A 20555-nucleotide genomic window follows, 5' to 3' on the forward strand; every position below is an offset into this window, starting at 1 on the left:
AAATTAGTCCTTCCACCAGAGGGAGTCTCTTGAAAATCTCATTTTGTTAATGTACTCCAAAGTTATGGTCTAGTAATCCATTCAGCTATTGACAAAGCATTGGCGATTGAGCTCTCATGTTGGCTAGGTAGGGAGGTTGATAAAGGCATCATTACCAATTTTATACAAGCTTAGACACATGCAATCTAAGAATTGAGCATGAGAATGTGTATAAGGTCACATTGCATGCATGGACATGTTATGGCCTCTCACAAAGCCACTCTGAGTTTCCACACATTGGTTGTTAAGTCAAAATGCACCAGGGTGTTCGCGTGATAAACTTAAAACAATAAACTAATAAAATGAAAAGAATCTGTCCTACAATGGAAAACCTAAAACCTAACCTATCCTAATGATCCTAAACAACCTAGAACCTACCCTAACAAAGAAACAATTGGCAAACAACATAACTTGAAACTCTCAACCCTTGCTCTCACCCTTTTCACTAACTCTCTCACATCAAGCCCACATGTGAGCATATGGGCCTCTAAACACCTCACGGTATGCAAGATTTCATGCAAAAACTACTCACTAATGGCTACTTGATTGCAGGATCTTACACTCGAGGATCGTTAAGTACACTCAACCAACCCTAGACAAGAAGAACAGTATGCCACTTCCAGCACCTATCACAACAAGGAAAAGGGACCATATGCGCATTTTCATACACGTTTTTTGATTTAAATTAAAAAGTGACAGGCACATCTATTACTGCGTCTACAAACCCATATCTAAACGTGCGTCTATATAAAAGTGGGATGCACTCATACACGCACTTATAGATGCTCTGCACAAAAAAAAAAAAAAGGGATGCTGTGTGGTTGCAGGAATCCCATTTCGATAGTGTGAAATGGAATTCATGTAGCCAATAGCATTTTAATTTATAGGATTTTGTACACATCTATAGCTATTGGTAATTTGTTATATATTATTAAACGAGTTAAGGGATGAAGTATTGCAATTTGAAGTCATATACAAGCCGACGATTACAATTCTGAAAAAAACATTATAACTCCAAAACATTTTATATCACAAAGCATTCATGGATAAAACATTGCATAAGGAAATTCAATGCCAAAAAAATAAGAGGAGTGTTATTAATTCATGGCCCAAAAAGTGTTTGTATATACATATAGCACGAAGCCAAGGCACTTGTGGCTTCAAGTGAGAAACTAGAATACTAGCTAGCTAACACTACTTCTAGCACTACTTCTATGACTAATTGGAGGCATCCTCGTACTTGTGGCTTCGAGTACAAAAAAGAATACTAGCTAGCTAGCACTACTTGTATGACTAATCGGAAGCATCCTCATCATTGTTCCCATCACCGATCCCGCCACCCTCAGAGCCTTCTTCGTTGCCTTCTTCCTCCTCAATACCCTTGCCTTCTTCCTCCTCAGTACCCCTTGAAGCTTGTTAACGAGGGACAACGTGTATCAATGTATGAAAGATCAAGACAAATTTACAACATTAACATTTCTTAAGTACTTTTATGATACTTGCATGGGCGTTCTAGTAGCCTAGTTATATTGCTCCTCAATAGTCAACCCCATGTCATAGAAGTGCCTCTAAGTAGGTGCCCTATCATGTTCATGATGATAGGCTCTCTCCGCAAGAGTAGGGTATCTGCCCACGATATCAGGCTATAAGATGACACAATTTGCATAGGGGTTAGAACAAAGGAACAACCTCCAAATAAATCACATAGACACAATATAATTTAAGATCGATACTTGGGCCTCCCATGACGCAATACCTCCTACTACGAAATGCAAGGATCCATATTGCTCCATCTTGGATCTAGTGTGCCTCTCTGTACTATGGACTGGGATCTCTTTCACTAGCTTTAAGGCTTTCTTCCACTCGTGCTTATGAGTGGTGTGTGGCTGGCCCCTTTGTGGTTGTCTTCCCTCTCTCTTGGCAATCTCGGCTAGTTCTTGCCTCTTTAGCAAATACCTCTTATTGGCAAGGATACCGGTTATCTTTGTCTTTGCCCATGTGTCATTGAACTCATAGTATTCTGGATTGAGATACCTCCTACATAAACTCTTGATGCTATCTGCAACCAAAATTTCTTTTTCCTCTTTGAATTTCGTAAAGCAATCTCTATAGTTCTTATGAAATGAGTATGAACTACATAGCACATGAAAAACATGACTTTCTTTCCCCACCATGAATCCTGCAAGATGCCGCTTGTCTCAGTGATATCATAGTGTATCGTACCATCACCCTCTGACATGTCTGCATCTGAATCATCCCTGCCACAAAAATGTTGTGCCATACATCCTGTGTGGCCACTCTTCTTGCTACTATGCCTGCTCCTACGTCATGACAAGTTACTGTGATGGGAATTCACCTCTAGAGAAGTGTGCGGGTGTAGGTGTGTGGCTTTGCTATCTCAAAGGGGCTCCTAACTGCATGGGAGTAGGCTAGAGGCTCTATGATCTAGAAGGGGCTCCTGAATGTAAGGGAGTAGGCTGGTAGCTCTGCCTTCTACTGGGTTGTCTTGACTCCATAGGTGGTGTGTGTGTGTGGTGGTTTGGGGTCTGTACTCTCGACTCTTGTGGGGTGTTTTAAGTGCTTGTCATGTAGCTATATAACTCTTATGCCTCAGGATCTAGTGCCGATCTTGCCTCAGAGGCTCTGGTCACAACAACACAAGACAACTATAGATGCACAAAATAGCAGGTGCATCTATAGGCATTGCTTGAATAGAGAAATTATAGGCACGTCTAACAGCGCGTCTATTTGCGCGTGTATTGACGTGTCTATTAGCACGTCTACACTGAGAAAATACAGGTGCATCTAACACTGCATCTAATAGCACGTCTATTAGTGCATCTAAATTGAGAATTAGACACGTATTTAGATGCAAAATAGAGAATACAGAAAGTGAGATTTTGGTCTAGGTTGGTAAATGTACATCATTGCTTTCCAAACATTGCCCATGATTACCAAAGCACGAGCAAAGCACATAATTTTAACAAAAACATCAATGCTTTTTTGCAAACCCACTTATACAAAAATTAAGTGAGGTGAGGAGAATAAGACAATATGTAAAATAGTTTTGCCAATATCAATGATGGGCTACGGTTCAATCTCATCCTCAATGAGATCAACCCTTGCCAAACTATGTACTTTAAAATCCAAACAAGTGTTTAGATCTATAAATACATTCAACCCACTACTACTTGTGCTACTCATGTGCTCATCGAAATCAGCATCACCAATGGTAGGCTCGTCCTCACGAGTAATGGCCTCAATATCTATATCTCCTATCTCATGATCATCCTCCTCTCTCGTATCACGGTCATCATCACCTCCATGGCCATGATCATCCTCCATACGCTCCATATTAGTAAATGTACTATACACCACTTTGGAACGTGGCATAATAGGTATGACATGCCACCATCTATTATTATCCACCATTGGTTGATAGACAACCTAAATTCAAACACAAATATAATCATGTTATTTTCCTTGCATCGAAGGTATCAAATATTTAAAAGTGAGTATTTTTATGTGTGTACAATACCTGTTCACATTGTTGCGGTAGTATTAGTGTGTCCTTCTTTCTTTGCCAAAAATTTATGGAGTCAATAGTTACAAAGCCACTTGCATGGCATTTGATTGTTGCATTAGGGCCTCTTTCCACTACATCCTTAAACCACTTTACATCCAACACATACACAAAGAAGCATTGAAAGTCAAGCTTAATAATATCTTGGATTATGCCATAATAATCATCCATGGATCCATTGGCTCCCTCAAAGCTAGCAATGACGCTGCAATCTTGTGTGTTTCTCTTATCATCAATCCGTTGTGTTCGAAAATGCTTGCCCTCACACCATATAGCATTGAACATAGTGCACTACACCAAGACAAAATCAATTAAATCAGCAATCTAAATTATTGAAAGCTCCTAACTTATGCATAACATTCTATATACTGACCTTGCTCATGCATCCCCTAGCATACTCCCATTCTTCCCTTGTGATATGCATCCCCTTGTCTTTCTCTGCTTTCTCCATTTCGTCAAGTAGCCAATCCACATGAATATCCTTTGGAAGTGCTCTTAGATACTGCTCTTAGATACTGAGGGTATGGCACATGAGATCCGACGTGGTGTGTATGAAAGATGGCCCTTTCTTCTTGTCTTCTTGCCTTTGCATCCTCGTATCTTATCACCCATCTTTTAATCACATCACTATTAAGCATGCAATAGAGGTTGATATTATTAAGCAACTCTGTGTCTATTACTTTGTTGCATCCTTTCCCTTGAGGCACAATAGAGGTCATCCTTATGTCTTCATCATCTCTCCATTTCATGGGAGAGAGCTATCCATATCAACAAGAAACTCAAAAATATATACAAGTGACTCTTGTACCAACCAACCCTCGGCCATGCTACCTTCGGGTCTTGCATTTTGTCTCATGAACCCTTCAAGGTCTTCATAAAGCGCTCGAGGAAGAACAACCATCATGCATGTATAGTACCACATATAGTAATCTCATCCCCCAAATGCACTATGAGATGTAGTTGGCTTGTGAGAATAGAACGTGGAAGTGTCTCCTCCACTAAACAAACCGCTTCCAGTGACATAACTCGAGTATTCTCAAGTGTGGTGGGATCTATTTCCTTTGAGCTCACATACCTAGAAATGAAAAAGTACACAATATTAGCAATATGAACACCTTGGATGGAGCATTGATACGCATCACATTTTATATCATGTAAAGTACTTCACAAGCTCGCCCATCTTGTAAATACAATCCTTCATGTCCTTCGATGCACTACGAGAAATGCTAGTAGGTAGTATGAACTGAACACACAAGGATTGGTTGATTAGTTGCTTCTAATTCACTCACAAATTTGAAAGGAAAAAGATATTATGCACATAAAATACTTACTTGGAGCATCTTGTGCCAATCATGAGATTTCAAGCCATATAATTGCTCTACACCTCTTTTCTTTCTCTTTGTAAAGGCCCCCTTCAAACACCTCATGCATCCAATGGGAGTACGAATTGTAGTAATAGCGCGCTTCACTGCCACCATCTCTAGCTTCGATAACCTCCATGGTACATGCCCATTAGGTCTCTCTTGTGGCCAAGCTTCATGCATCCTCCCTGTGGTACATAGATCCTCCCTTATGCCTGCAGAATCTCGTGTCCCATTCAAATGTTCCCAAAAGGTAGATGCCACATTCTTGAAGATATGCATGGGATCAAGCAGGTGATTGATCTTGAGGTGGGACCAATATGGTAAATGATAAAAGATGGAGTATCTAAACAAAAGCTGGTGTTAGCTGGCAATCTTTATTTCCAGCCAATATAGCATGTATAATAGTTACAAACCCTTACCGGTCAAGTGGTGGAGGAGTCATGGAACCATCCCAAATTCTCATCCAATCTCCCACAGTGAGTGATTATGGGAGGACTTCATTCCAAGGGGCAACATATCTAGGATGATCAGGTGGGAGAAATCGATGGTGATTCTCATAGATGACCTTATTCAATGCGGCTACCCGTGAGGCAACAAGCAAAGGACCACAAACAGGACATTCATGGTAACCCGATGGGAGTGTCTGTGGGAGTTCTCCACTTGCCATTGGTTGATTGATGGGAGGAATGCCATGACATGAGCTCTGCAATGGATTTGCACTTGAACATATGTTGGATGCGAGGGATTATGGGAAAATGTCACAGAACCTTATGAGGCACATCCAAAGTTTTGAGATCTACTCTATATCTTGCCTCTCCACAAGTAGGACACTTTCTTACATCCTTATGTAGTCCACGAAACAAAATGCAATCGTTGACACATGCATGGATGCACTTGTAATCTAATCCTCCAAGAGAGGTCACATGTTGCCTTGTCATATCTCTTGAGGTCCGTAATTTATTCTCCCTTGGAAGCATTTTACACAATAGCCTGCATGTGAAGACCATCAATGAGGAAAAGCATTTGAGTGATTGACCCACTAGTATAATTCACCATGTTTGCAAAATAGACTTTAAAGCTTACTTGAGTAATGCATTTAAACTTGCATTGCTCCATCCATAGATGGTTTGCAAGTTAGTAACTCAAGGGAGGCACGTAGAACAGAGAATGTGCACCCGTCAAACAGTGGAGTCGATGCTGCAGTAAAAAGATCGTCCTACTCCATGCTATCATCCCTCCCTTCGGATTGATGGACATATAAATCCTGCACCATATCATCAAACACCTCCTCCTCCACGGCTTCATGAGGTAATGGCGGAGGGCTACTATCACCATCACTCCATGCATCTGTAACAGTCCCTCCTAAAGATCCCACCTCATATCGCTGATGCTTCACCTCCTCACGACGAGCGTAGGGCAACATATGCAGGTGTGGCACTTCATCTTGTATCAAATTAAAACGGGATTATAACTCAAACATATGAACATGCATAGGTATCTCAATCAACATTAACTCTTTAACACTTACCATGTTTACGGTCGCATCCCATTCTCCATACTTTGAGATGTGATTGAGTGTAATCCTGCATGCACGATACATGTTTCCTCGACATCGATCACACATACATTTGATTTTTTGCTCCAATCACATTTCGCGATGGTGGATACAGAGGGATTCATCCTCACTAGAGCTACTTGTTGAAGATGAAGACATCCTACAAATAAACAACCCAAAAAATTTACTCTTGTATCAAATATTTAATCTTAAAACTCTGTGGCATGTCTAATACCGCATCTAAAACCGCATCTATTCTATGATGCACGTCTATAGGCGCATCTACATCATGTTGTAGACGTGCAATTAAATGTGCATTTAGATGCGTATATAGATGCACTTATAGACACGATTTTCAAACCTACTTTTAGTGCGCCTGCTTTTCTTCACATACTTTTAGAATCGCATGGCTTACTTTGCTATTAACAAACATAGTTCTGAGCATCCACACTTATCTCCAAGCACCCACACTTATCTCCAAGCTTACATAATCATCTCGAAGCATAGAAGAGAAGAGGATGAACAAGGAAGGGAAGAAAGAGAAGCAAAGGGTGAACAAGGAAGAGAAGAAAGAGAAGCAGTTTTGAAGAAGAACAAGAAGCTTCCATACCTCTATCCAAGGTAAGTCTCTTTACGGTTGATCTTCTTTGAAAGTTGCTCTCTTTGGATTCATCCTTTTTTGTATCCAAGAAACGAATGTTTTTGGTACTAATGTTGTGCTTTTGTGTCGGGCGCATGTCCTTTTCGAGTTTTTAGAATAGTCCGTCTGTCGGAGTGCATCTATAGATGCATCTGAGAGCGTGTCTAAGAGTGCGTCTATAGACACGTCTACTCTATTTTTGGAAACAAATAGTCGCGTCTATAGATGCACTGTTATATGCAAAGATAGACGCGCTTTGTTATTTTTCCCTAGCCTGGTCTTCCCTTCCCTTCCCTTCCCTTTCCTTTCCATTCTCTTTCCTCTTCCCTTTCCCTTTCCACTTCCACTTCCAAGAAAAGGATTGCATATTGAATGATGGAAATAAGTGATTGCATGAATGAAGAAAGGGATTGCATGAATGATGGAAAGGGATTGCATGATTGAAGAAGGGGATTGCATGAATGATGGAAAGGGATTTCAAGCATGATTGAAAAAAGGGACTACACTCTATATTTTCCTCTCTTTTTCCTTCTCTCTTTTATCCTCTCTTCCTTCTCTTTTCATTTCTCTTTTTCTCTCTTATCTCCTCTTTTTTTTTCTCTTTTTTTCTCCTCTCTTTTCCTCTATTTTCCTCTCTTTTCTTCTCTCTTTTATCCTCTCTTTCCTTCTCTTTTTGTGGTAATTTTTCTCTCTTATCTCCTCTCTTTTCCTCTCTTTTTTTCTCCTCTCTTTTCCTCTCTTTTTCTCTCCTTTCTCCTCTCTTTTATCCCCAATTTTTCTCTCTTTTTCTCCTCTCTTTTCCTCTACTTTCTCCTCTCTTTCATCCCCACTTTTGCTCTCTTTTTCTCCTCTCTTTTCCTCTCCTTTCTCCTCTCTTTTATCCCCACTTTTCCTCTCTTTTCTACTCTCTTTCCTTCTCTCTTTTTCTCTCTTTTTCTCTTCTTTTTCTCTTCTTTTTCTCTTCTTAGCTCATCAGTAATCTTCTTTTTTTCTTTTTTCCAGTTCATCATGTGGCCAGGAAGCTCTTCAGGCTCACCTAATCTTTGAGAGACCATCTTTTGGGAGTTATATAACCTTTTGGGGCACCCTCCCAGTCCTGGGGAGTTATATGGCTACATGACCGGTACTCTAAACACCCCCCAAGAGTTGGCACTACAGACTCCAAACCACCCCAACCCCACACCAACTGAGATTACCCTAGCGGAGTCAACACAGCCCAGCCGGCTACACAACCGAGCCCCTTCCCCCATGCCGTCCTATGCCCCTTCCCCCATGCCGTCAGGAGGCTCTTCTACATCGCAAAGCTGTCGGCGTACTCTCGTGTAGTCGAGACTCAAATCTCTAGCTATGAGTGGTCCATGTAGTCCTGTACAGTCGAGAGTTGCTTCTCTAGCTATGAGTGGCCAGCATACTAGCTCGACATGACACAATAGTAGGTGTAGTAGCAGGGAGAGCGATGGGGGATGCATGGCCCAGTGCTTTGGGAGGGGTGGTGGTGGGGACGAGGATGATTTAGATGATTTAGACATGCCTCTGGGTGATGGTACGATCTACTCTGACATCACTTAGACAGGAGGCATCTTGATGGATATTGCATAGGGGAAGGACATCATGGCCTTCATGCACTCTATAATTGCTAACAATTACAGAGATTGCTTTATTCACTACAAAGACCATCCAAAGAGGTTGGCTGATGAGACCCTCGCTACTATTCGCTCTAGGTATCCTAACCCCCCCAATGTTTAGTTCACAGATAAATGGGCCAAGTCAAAGATTGTTACGATACTTAGCAATAAAAGATCTTCGCTTAAGAGGCAGGAACTAGCGGAGCTTGCCAAGGCTTGAGGGAGGTCAACCACCAAGGGGCCCACCCCACACCACTCACAAGTGTGAGTGGAAGAAAGCAATGAACTCAGCGAGTAGTTCATCAAGAAACTCAAAGATAGGAATGTTTGTTGTTGCAAAACACACATAGGCTTTGACCTAGCCCGGCAAGAATGACTTGAGATCTGGTCATGTTTGAGCATTGCTCCATGGGGATTGTTTCCCATGCCTCGTTGATGAATGTGTAGTTTGTAGGCCCACGGATTTGTGGGGGAATTAAAATGGGCGTTTTTTGACCCTCCCAAGAGCGTTTTAATCTGCCCCCACCACGATTTTTAACCGAAACCAGCTATAGCCTGTTACTGCATAATAAAGCCACACTACCATGCGATATCATTGCTATTATATCATCTGGTGTTAATGCATACCGCACAGGTATTTTATACACCGCACGCTCCCATACTATACCGCACGAGGTTGTGGTATATACCGCATGGTAATAGAAACATACCGCATAGTGCATTTTCTTATATATGTTGTGCCGACCTCGTACTATTCACATTGTCGAGAATCTGGCTTTGCTGGAGTCTCGATAAAAACAAAGAAGGACAAGAAAGAAAGGATTAAGAAAGCTTCCAAAATACTTTGTGAGTTTTCATATCCTTTTAAAAAGTGTGCAGTGTCGGTGGTGGGCTCACTTAGGTTAGCTGATATCCACCCACACTTGGATGCAAAATGGATAAATGTGTAGCTTAAATTTGATAGGTTACGATTGTTGATTTAAAAGTTCATTTTTTCAAGAATTTTTTCATGTAAATATATTTAAAGTTTTTTCCACAAAAAGAAAAGGAGAAAAGATTATTTTTCGTTTATTTTTCCAAATTTGATTTCATGTAAATAAATTTAAATTTTTTTTCACAAAAAGAAAAGGAGAAAAGTTTCTTTTTTGTAGACATTAGCTTTTAAAATGTAGTACAATAACACACTTTTAATAGTTAAGTAGCTATATATTTAGATCTCAAAAAACTAGTAAAAAATATATGACAATAATTGGAAATATCTATGTGCCAGTGGGGACTTGTAACCACTCGCATATGGGTATGAAATACCTTGTAACCACTCGCATATGGGTATGAAATACCTTTGAACCATGTGCTAGTGGGTGATCCACATATGCCGATTGGTAACCACTCGCACATGGAAAATGTTATATTATAGTTTATATCTACTTATTAGTTATAAGAAAATACTTGGCTTTCGTCAGTTGTGGCTTGCATTTGCCAGCCGATAACAACTTGATGAAAGTATAGCTGGTTGTGTAGCTCGCAATTGCCAGCTTGTATCAACCCACACATTATACAATAGATATCATTGCAGACTAAGTTTGCTTGTAAGAGGAATGAGAGAAAAGTCCTACATTATCTCAGAACAATTAGTTGATATTATATACGTATGAAATGGATGTCTAGACTTACATTAGTAGACTTACGTTATATATTTTCCAACCTAAGTAGTATCCTTGACTTTGTAGTTTCAAACAAAAAAATTTGTTAAGTGCAAATGTAGATATTGCTATCTACTGCACTAGTGTGTGTGAAATACCGACATTCGCATACAAAGCATGATGATGTGAATGATCATAGTGCAGATAGATGCTTACTTAAGAAAGAGCAGGACATGGGAAAAGGCGACTTCCCATCCCACGCTTTCTACAAGCAGATTACCACGTCTATAACCATCCATTTATGTCGAGAGGGGGCAAGACGATTGGATGGTTGCTCTCTCCTGAGGTCTAGCAAACTTACATTTGTTATCGATGACATGTTAGTGACATTTTCTTGAGTTGCAGAAAACATATTAATAATTGAGATGTTTTTTCTCTTTTACATGTACAGCAATCATGGCGGACAGAGAAGTTAGGATAGGCCAATGTCAACCACCATTGAACCAATCTCAAGGAGAAGGCCAAAGTGTTTCAAAGCCACAGATTTTGTTACAATGCTAGGGCGAAAAAAGTGGAAGTGTAACTTTTGCAACCAAGTCTTTATAGGATCGGCCATGAGGATAAGAAAACATTTGACTTGCGAATGAAAATAAATTGATAAGAAAATATGATGGACCAAATGTCAAATCAGTTGCTGGCATCCTGCAAGGCATTAACAATGCATCGAGTTGAATCACTTATGTATTATTTGAATGTGTAAATGAGTGAACATTTACTACGTGCAACTATTGTGATGAAGTTTGAGAATGATTTTCATCATGGATGTTCTCAATCGATCAATTGCTAGTTCCTTGTGTATTTATTTGAGTCTTGATGTTGTAGATTGAACTAATGCATTTAGATTCTTGAATAAATGTGTTGAAGAATTAAGATTTTGATGGTGGTGAGAGAAAGAAACTCACAAGCCACCGTGTGCATGTAAGCAATGCTAGCTACTGCACTAGTGTGTGTGAAATACCAACTTTTGTATATAGAGCATGATGTTACGAATGATCATAGTGCAGATAGATGCTTACTTGAGAAGGAGCGAGATGTGGGAAAAGGAATTATGCCATCCCACGCCTAGGTCCACGCCTAGGTCCCTAGGAAGATTACCACATCTATAACCATCCAATTATGTCGAGAGGGGGCAAGATGATTGGATGGTTGCTCCGTCTTGAGGTCTGGTGCACTTACTGAACGTTGGCAGAATAAGAATTAGAGAAATGATTTCTCAATGCAACACATATTCGAGAATTATAAGTTTGAGATTAAAGAAATATTTTTATACATGACAATTTACAATTTCACATTATTGATCCATTGAAATGTGCATACAGAGTCCATGAGCATGGCTCTAGACAAGTGAGGCCGAAACCCTACAAAAGCCTGAGACTATGTTACGCTCAGAACTGCCACAAGTGGAGATGTAATATCTACCATGAAGAGTACACAAGTTCACGAACTCGTATGCACAAACATTTCTTAGGTAACCCTCAAAGACAAATTGGAAAGTATAAGGGTCCAGGAGTGGAAAGGGTGATTGCCATCTTGGGTGGTCATACAATTGGCACTGCAGACACAATTGTGGATGAAATAGTTGCACGTCATCAGTCTCAACTTATAATTGAAGAAAGAACCATGGGTCTTGAAACCCCAAGCGAGCAATTGGCGACTCTGGAAAGTTGTTTGCAAAGTGCAACTGCTCATAGTAGTGGTGCTTGATCCCTTGCACAATCAGCAAGCTACTTGAATGTGCAGATGGAAAGAGGACAATGCAATAATCATGGGCCTCGTTCGAATGCCCATGCACATGTGCTGCAACAATCTCTCGAAGCTTCCTTCAAAGCACAACATATTGAGAAAGCGTAACAAGATGTGTTTAAAGCTATATGTCGCACGGGATCTCCGGCCTTGAGCATGGTGCAAAGCCCACATTGGAAAAAAGCCATGGCCTCTGTCGCTAAAGCTAGCCCAGGTTTTACAATCCCTAGTTACAATGATGTTTGTAACCACGACAACACAAAGTAACTATAGACATGCTTGGTAGATGCGCAAAATAGCGAGCGCATCTATAGGCATTGCTAAAGTAGAGGAATTACGGGTGCGTCTAAAAGCGCATCTAACAACTCGTCTATTTGCGCGTTTAAATAGCACGTCTATTTGTGCGTTTAAACTGAGGAAATACGGGCCCATCTAACATTGCGTTTATCAGCGCGTCTATTTGCACATGTATTAACACATCTATTTGCGCTTCTAAACTGAGAAAATATTGGCCCGTCTAACGTAGCATTTATTAGCGCGTCTATTTGCGCATGTATTAGCGCATTTATTTGTGCGTTTACACTGGGAATCAGACGCGTATATAGATGCAAACCAGAGAATACAGAAAGTGAGATTTTGGTGTACATCATTGCTTTCCAAACATTGCCCATGATTACCAAAGCACATAATTTTAACAAAAACATCAATGCTTTTTTGCAAGCCCACATATACAAGAATTAAGTGAGGTGAGGAGAATGAGACAATATGTAAAATAGTTTTGCCAATATCAATGATGGGCTATGGTTCAATCTCATCCTCAATGAGATCAACCCTTGCCAAACTATCTACTTCAAAATCCAAACAAGTGTTTAGATCTACAAATACATTCAACCCACTACTACTTGTGCTACTCATGTGCTCATCGAAATCAGCATCACCAATGGTAGGCTCGTCCTCATGGGTAATGGCCTCAATATCTGTATCTCCTATCTCATGATCATCCTCCTCTCTCGTATCACGGTCATCATCACGTCCATGGCCATGATCATCGTCCACACACTCCATATTAGTAAATGTACTATACATTACTTTGGAACGTGGCATAATAGGTATGACATGCCACCATTGGGTATTAGTCACGATTGGTTGATAGACAACCTAATTCAAACACAAATACAATCATGTTATTTTTCTTGCATCAAATATTTAAAAGCGAGTATTTTTATATGTGTGCACAATACCTGTTCACATTGTTGCAGTAGTACTAGTGTGTCCTTCCTACTTTGCCAAAACTTTGTGGAGTTGATAGTTACAAAGCCACTTGCATGGCGTTTGATTGTTGCATTAGGGCCTCTTTCCATCACGTCCTTAAACCACTTTACATCCAAAACATACAGAAAGAAGCATCGAAAGTCAAGCATAATAATATCTTGGATTATGCCATAATAATCATCCATGGCTCCATTGGCTTCCTCAAAGCTAGCAATGATGCCACAATCTTGTGTGTTTCTCTTATCATCAATACGTTGTGTTTGAGAATGCTTGCCCTCACACCATATAGCATTGAACATAGTGCACTACACCAAGAAAAAATAAGCAATCTAAATTATTGAAAGCTCTTAACTTATGCATAACATTCTATATACCGACCTTGCTCATGGATCCCCTAGCATACTCCCATTCTTCCATCGTGATATGCATCCCCTCATCTTTCTCTGCTTTCTCCATTTCATCAAGTAGCCAATCCACATGAATATCCTTTGGAAGTGCTCTTAGATACTGAGGGTATGGCACATGAGATCTGTGGTGTGTATGAAAGAGGGCCCTTTCTTCTTGTGTTCTTGCCTTTGCATCCTCGTATCTTGTCACCCATCTTTTCATCACATCACTATTAAGCATGCAAAAGAGGTTGATACTATTATGCAACTCCATGTCTATTACTTTGTTGCGTCCTTTCCCTTGAGGCACAATAGAGGTCATCCTTAGGTCTTCATCATCTCTCCATAGTCGTGGGAGAAAGCTATCCACATCAACAAGAAACTCAAAAATATATACAAGTGGCTCTTGTACCAACCAACCCTCGGCCATGCTACCTTTGGGTCTTGCATTTTGCCTCACGAAGCCCTTCAAGGTCTTCATGAAGCGCTCGAGGAAGAACAACCATCGTGCATGTATCGTACCACATATAGCAATCTCATTCACCAAATGCACTAGAAGATGTAGTTGGCTTGTGAGAATAGAACGTGGAAATATGTCCTCCACTAAACAAACCACCTTCACTAACATAACTCGAGCATTCTCAAGCGTGGTGGGACCTATTTCCTTTGAGCTCACATACCTAGAAATGAAAAAGTACAGCATATTAGCAATATGCATTCAAACTTGCATGGAGCGTTGATACGCATCATATTTGGTATCATGTAAAGTACCTCACAAGCTCGCCCATCTTGTAAATACAATCTTTCACATCCTTAAATGCACTACGTGAAATGCTAGTAGGTAGTATGAACTGAACCTGCGAGGAGGTGGTTGATTAGTTGCTTATAATTATTCACTCACAAATTTGAAAGAAAAAAGATATTATGCACATAAAATACTTACTTGGAGCAGCTTGTGCCAATCATGAGATTTCAAGCCATATAATTGCTCTACACCTCTTTTCTTGCTCTTTGTAAAGGCTCCCTTCAAACACCTCATGCATCCAGTGGGAGTACGAATTGTAGTAATAGCGTGGTTCACTGTCGCCATCTCTAGCTTTGATAACATCCACGGTGCATGAGGTAAAAAAACATGCCCATTTGGTCTCTCTTGTGGCCAAGCTTCACGCATCCTCCCTGTGGTATGTAGATCCTCCCTTATGCCTGCGGATTCTTGTGTCCCATTCAAATGCTCCCAAATGGTAGATGCCACATTCTTGAAGATATGCATGGGATCAAGCAGGTGATTGATCTTGAGGTGAGACCAATATGGTAAATGATAAAAGATGGAGTATCTAAATAAAATAAAGTGTTAGCGGGTAATCTTTATTTCTAGCCAATATAGCACACAATAGTTACAAACCCTTACCGGCTCGTGCCAAGTGGTGGAGGAGTCGTGGAACCATCCCAAATTCTCATCCAATCTCCCACGGTGAGTGATTGTGGGAGGACTTCATTCCAAGGGGAAACATATCTAGGATGATCAGGTGGGAGAAATCGATGGTGATTCTCATAGATGACCTTATTCAATGCGTCTGCCCATGAGGCAACTAGTGAAGGACCACAAACAGGACATGCATGGTAACCCGATGTAGTGAGACCTGAACAATAGATGCAATTAAGAGTTGAAGGTGGGTTTAGGATGCCACATTCTTTGCCTATTCATAATTAGAAGTGCAATGCTTACCTGAACACTCGCCATAGCCTAGGAAGTCATGCATCATCCACATCAAGACTGCTTTGCAGTTGAAGTCTCGTGACGAGGGAGGCCTACTCACATCATGCACCTCGATACTTGTCCAAAGTATCTCTAGCTCGTCAATCAAAGGCTCCAAATAAACATTAGGGTTTTTGACTTTATGTTTCCCTAGAATTAGAAGGGACAGCATAAATTCTCCTTTCTTAATAGCCATAGAAGGTGGAAGATTATAATTCACCAATATCACTGGCCATACATTGTAAGACGTGCTTTTGAGACCAAATGGGTTCACACCATCCATACCCAATCCAAGTCTCAAGTTCCTAGGTTCTTCCTTGAAGCTTGGCCATGTGTCTTCAATATGCTTCCACGTAGGAGAGTCCGCGGGAGTTCTCCACTTGCCATCGGTTGATCGATGGGAGGAATGCCATGACATGAGCTCTGCAATAGATTTGCACTTGAACATATGTTGGATGCGAGGGATTATGGGAAAATGTTGCAGAAACTTACGAGGCACGTCCAAAGTTTTGAGATCTACTCTATATCTTGCCTCTCCACAAGTAGGGTGACTCTCTTGCATCCTTATTTAGTCCACGAAACAAAACGCAATCGTTGACACATGCATGGATGCGCTTGTAATCTAATCCTCCAAGAGAGGTCACATGTTGCCTTGCCATATCTCTTGAGGTCGATAATTTATTCTCCCTTGGAAGCATTTTACACAATAGCCTACACATGAAGACCATAACTGAGGAAAAGCATTCGAGTAATTGACCCACTAGCATAATTCACCATGTTTGCAAAATAGACTTTAAAGCTTACTTCAGTAATGCATTCAAACTTGCATTGCTCCATCCATAGATGGTTTGCAAGTTTAGTAACTCAAGGGAGGCACGTAGAACAGAGAATGTGCACTCGTCAAACAATGGAGTCGATGCTGCAGTAAAAAGATCATCCTGCTCCATGCTATCATCCCTCCCTTGATGGACATATAAATCCCGCACCATATCATCAAACACCTCCTCCTTCATGGCTTCATGAGGTAATGGGGGAGGGCTACTATCACCATCACTCCATGCATCCATAACGGTCCCTCCTGATTTTCCCACCTCATATCGCCGACGCTTCGCCTCCTCATGGCGAGCATAGGGCAACATATGTGGGTGTGGCACTGCATCCTGTATCAAATTAGAACGGGATCATAACTCAAACATATGAACACCCATAGGTATCTCAATCAACCTTAACTTACAAACCCTTACCCTATTTATGATCGCATCCCATTCTCCATACTTTGAGATGTGATTGAGTGTAATCTAGCATGCATGATACATGTTTCCTCGACATCAATCACACATACATTTGATTTTTTCCTCCAACCACATTTCACAATGGTGGATAAGGAGGGATTCATCCTCACTGGAGCTACTTGTTGAAGATGAAGACATCCTACAAACAAACAACCCAAAAAAATTTGCTCTTCTTGAAATGTTTAATTTTAAACTCTATGGCATGTCTAAAGGCGCATCTGAAGGTGCGTCTATTTGTTCTGTGGTGCACGTCTAAAAGCGCATCTAAGGGCACATCTAAAACCGCATCTACTCTATGTCTTTACATGCACAAATAGACGCGCTTTTAGACACACCTATAGATGCGGCTTTTAAACCTGCTTTTAGCGTGCTCGCTTGGCTTTTCTTGACATTACTTAAACTTCGCGTGGCTTGCTTGCTTCCTTATTAGCAGATCCACAGTTTCGACGCTTAAGAGGAAGGCACCCACACTTACTTCCAAGCTTACACTTAAGAAAAAGGCACCCACACTTACTTCCAAGCTTAAAGGAGAGGAGGGCGAACAAGGAGGAGAAGCAACTTTGAAAAAGGAGAAGAACATTCCATACCTCTATCCAAGGTAAGTCTTTTTGCAGTTGATCTTTTTTGGAAGTTTGCTCTCTTTGGATTTGTACTTTTTTGTATCCAAAAAACGCATGATCTGGGTATCAACGCATGATCTGGGTATCAGTGTCACGTTTGTGTGTCGGGCACAATGTCCTTTTCTACTTTTTAGAAAAGTCCGTTTGTCAGAGCGCATCTATAGGCGTGTCCCAGAGCGCGTCTAAACATGCATCTATAGGCACATCTAAACATGCATCTAGTCTGTTTGCAAACATAGGCAACCACGTCTATAGACGCGTGGTTACACGCAAAAATAGATGCGCTAATCAGATGCGTCTATAGACGCGCTCCGATAGTAATCCTTCTCCTTTCTTCTCAGCTCATCAGTAATAGATTTTTTTTCTTTTTTTCAGTTCATCATGTGACCAGGAAGTGCTTCCAACTCAACTGATCCCCAGGAGTCTATTTTTAGCGACTTATATAACCTTTTAGGGCACCCTCCTAGTCCTGCAGAGTTATATGAGTATATGACGGGTACCCTAAACACCCCCCAGGAGTCAGCACTACAGACTCCAAACCACCCCACACCAGCTGAGATCACCCCAGTGGAGTCAGCACAACCCAGCCGGCTACACAGCGCAGGCCCATCTCCCATGCCGTCTTATGCCCCTTCCCCCATGCCGTCAGGAGGTCCTTCTATCTCGCAGAGCCGTCGACGTACTCCTGTGTAGTCGAGACTCAGTTCTCTAGCTACGACTAGTCAGCGTAGTCCCGTGCAGTCTCCAGCTATGAGTGGCCAGCGTACGAGCTCGACACGACACAGTAGCAGGCGTAGTAGTAGGGAGAGTGGTGGGGGATGCATGGCACATTGCTTTGGGAGGGGTGGCGGTGGGGACAATGATGATTCAGATGATTTAGACGTGCCTCCGGGTGATGGTACGATATTCTATGACATCACTCAGACAGGAGGCATCTTGATGGATGCACGGGGGAAGGACATCATGGCCTTCATGCACTCTATAATTGTTAACAATTATAGAGATTGCTTTATCCACTTCAAAGACCAGCCAAAGAGGTTGGCTGATGAGACCCTCGCTGTTGTTCGCTCTAGGTATCCTAACCCCCCCAATTGCCAGTTCAAAGATAAATGGGCCAAGTCAAAGATTGTTACGATACTTGGCAATAAAAGATCTTCGCTTAAGAGGCAGGCATTAAGAGGCAGGCACTAGCGGAGCTTGCCAGGATCGAGGGAGGTCAACCACCAAGGGGCCCACCCCACACCGCTCACAAGCGTGAGTGGAAGAAAGCAATGAAGTTAGCAAGGGAGGACCCCAGTCTGCGGCACGTGGAGGCACGAAGGATCGAGATGGAGGAATATGGAAGCGCGCATTTTGGAGTAGGGGGTGTTGAATCATGGGAGGCCCAATTTGTAAGTATCGATCTCAAATTATATTGCTTATGTAGTTTATTAGGAGGTTGTTTCTTTGTACTAATCCCTCTACAAATTGTGTTGTCTTGCAGCTTGAGATCGTGGGCTGATACCCTACTCCTGTGGAGACAGCCTACCACCACCACCATCGCAGAGGAGATACATGGAGGCACTTCTATGATGACGGGTTGATTACTGAGGAGCAGTATATCCAGGCTACTGGAGCGGCCCCCGAGGTATTTGAAAGTAATTAAATAATGCCAATATTATAAGTAAAGATTTGATTTTTCATACATTGATATATGTTGTCCCTTGTTTACAGGCCCATGCACAAGATGACGAGGAAGATGAGGAAGGAGGCATAGAAGGGAGCGTGGAAGGGAGTGTGGAAGGGAGCAAGGATTAGTCGTAGAAGTAGTGCTAGCTACTCTTTTTTGTACTTAAAGCCACTGGCTTGGCTTCGTGCCTCTTGTATATACACTCCTCTTATTTTTTGTACTTGAATCCACATGACATGGCTTAGCTTCCTTATTTTTTGTACTTGAAGCCACATGACGTGGCTTAGCTTCGTGCTATATGTACATACAAGCACCTTTTGAGCTTTCAATTTTATTGCGTTTTGGACTTGTAATGTTTTATTTGGAATTGTAATTAAAATGTGGTTGGCTGTAAGAATTGAATTACACAATGTGGAAATGGGATTCTTGTAACTATATAGCATACAGAACATATGCAGCATTCTGTAAATTAAAAAAAAAATATTATAAAGCGTGTCTATCAGTGCATCTATAAACGCATCTGTCTATCGACAAGCGTCTATTTTTGCATCTACAAACGCGTATATAAGAGCATCTATTTTAGCGTTTATATGCGCATCTATACACGCGTGTGTGTCCTTTATGGACGCGGGTCTCCAGATGCGCAAATAGATGCGCCCGTAAGTTTTTTCATTTATTTTAGCAAACGTATTTGTATGCACGTCTATGGGTGCTTTGTCTTGTTGTGTTAACAGTAGGTTGGATGCTTCCTACAGTAGGATGAAAGAGGAGATGCAACAAGTGGTTTATGATAGCATTGAGAATACTGCTTTCACCATTGTATCAGATGCATGGAAGAATGTTAGCAAGCGACCATTGATTGATGTCATGGTTGTGATGTTCAAAGGGGAGGCTTTTCGAGTTAATTGATACAAGCAGTGAGGCTAAGACAGGAGAACTCATTGTAGAGTAGTTAAGTAGATGCATTGAAGAAATTAGTCCTGACAATATTATTCAGTTGATCACTGATAATGCCAAGAATTTTTGAAAGGCTGGGAAACTTATAAATTGTAGATATCAACATATTTGGGCATCGCCATGCTCGTGCCACTATTTGGATTTAGTCTTGGAGAATGGGTACAAAACACTTGAGACAAGCTTCTTCAAAGTTGTTGTGGATGAGGCACAAAAGGTCGTGTTGTACTTTCCTAACCATGAGTGACTACTAGGCATATTCAAGACTAGACAACCTGTGAGTCACCCGCTAGAGCTTCTAAAGCTAGGTGAAACGCACTTTGGCACAAACTATATAATGATGGAGTGGTTGTT

The sequence above is a fragment of the Dipteris shenzhenensis genome, chromosome 2, assembly GCF_047967505.1.
Source record: "Dipteris shenzhenensis isolate YYH24624 ecotype China chromosome 2, Dip_SZ_1.0, whole genome shotgun sequence".
Classification (NCBI taxonomy): domain Eukaryota; kingdom Viridiplantae; phylum Streptophyta; class Polypodiopsida; order Gleicheniales; family Dipteridaceae; genus Dipteris; species Dipteris shenzhenensis.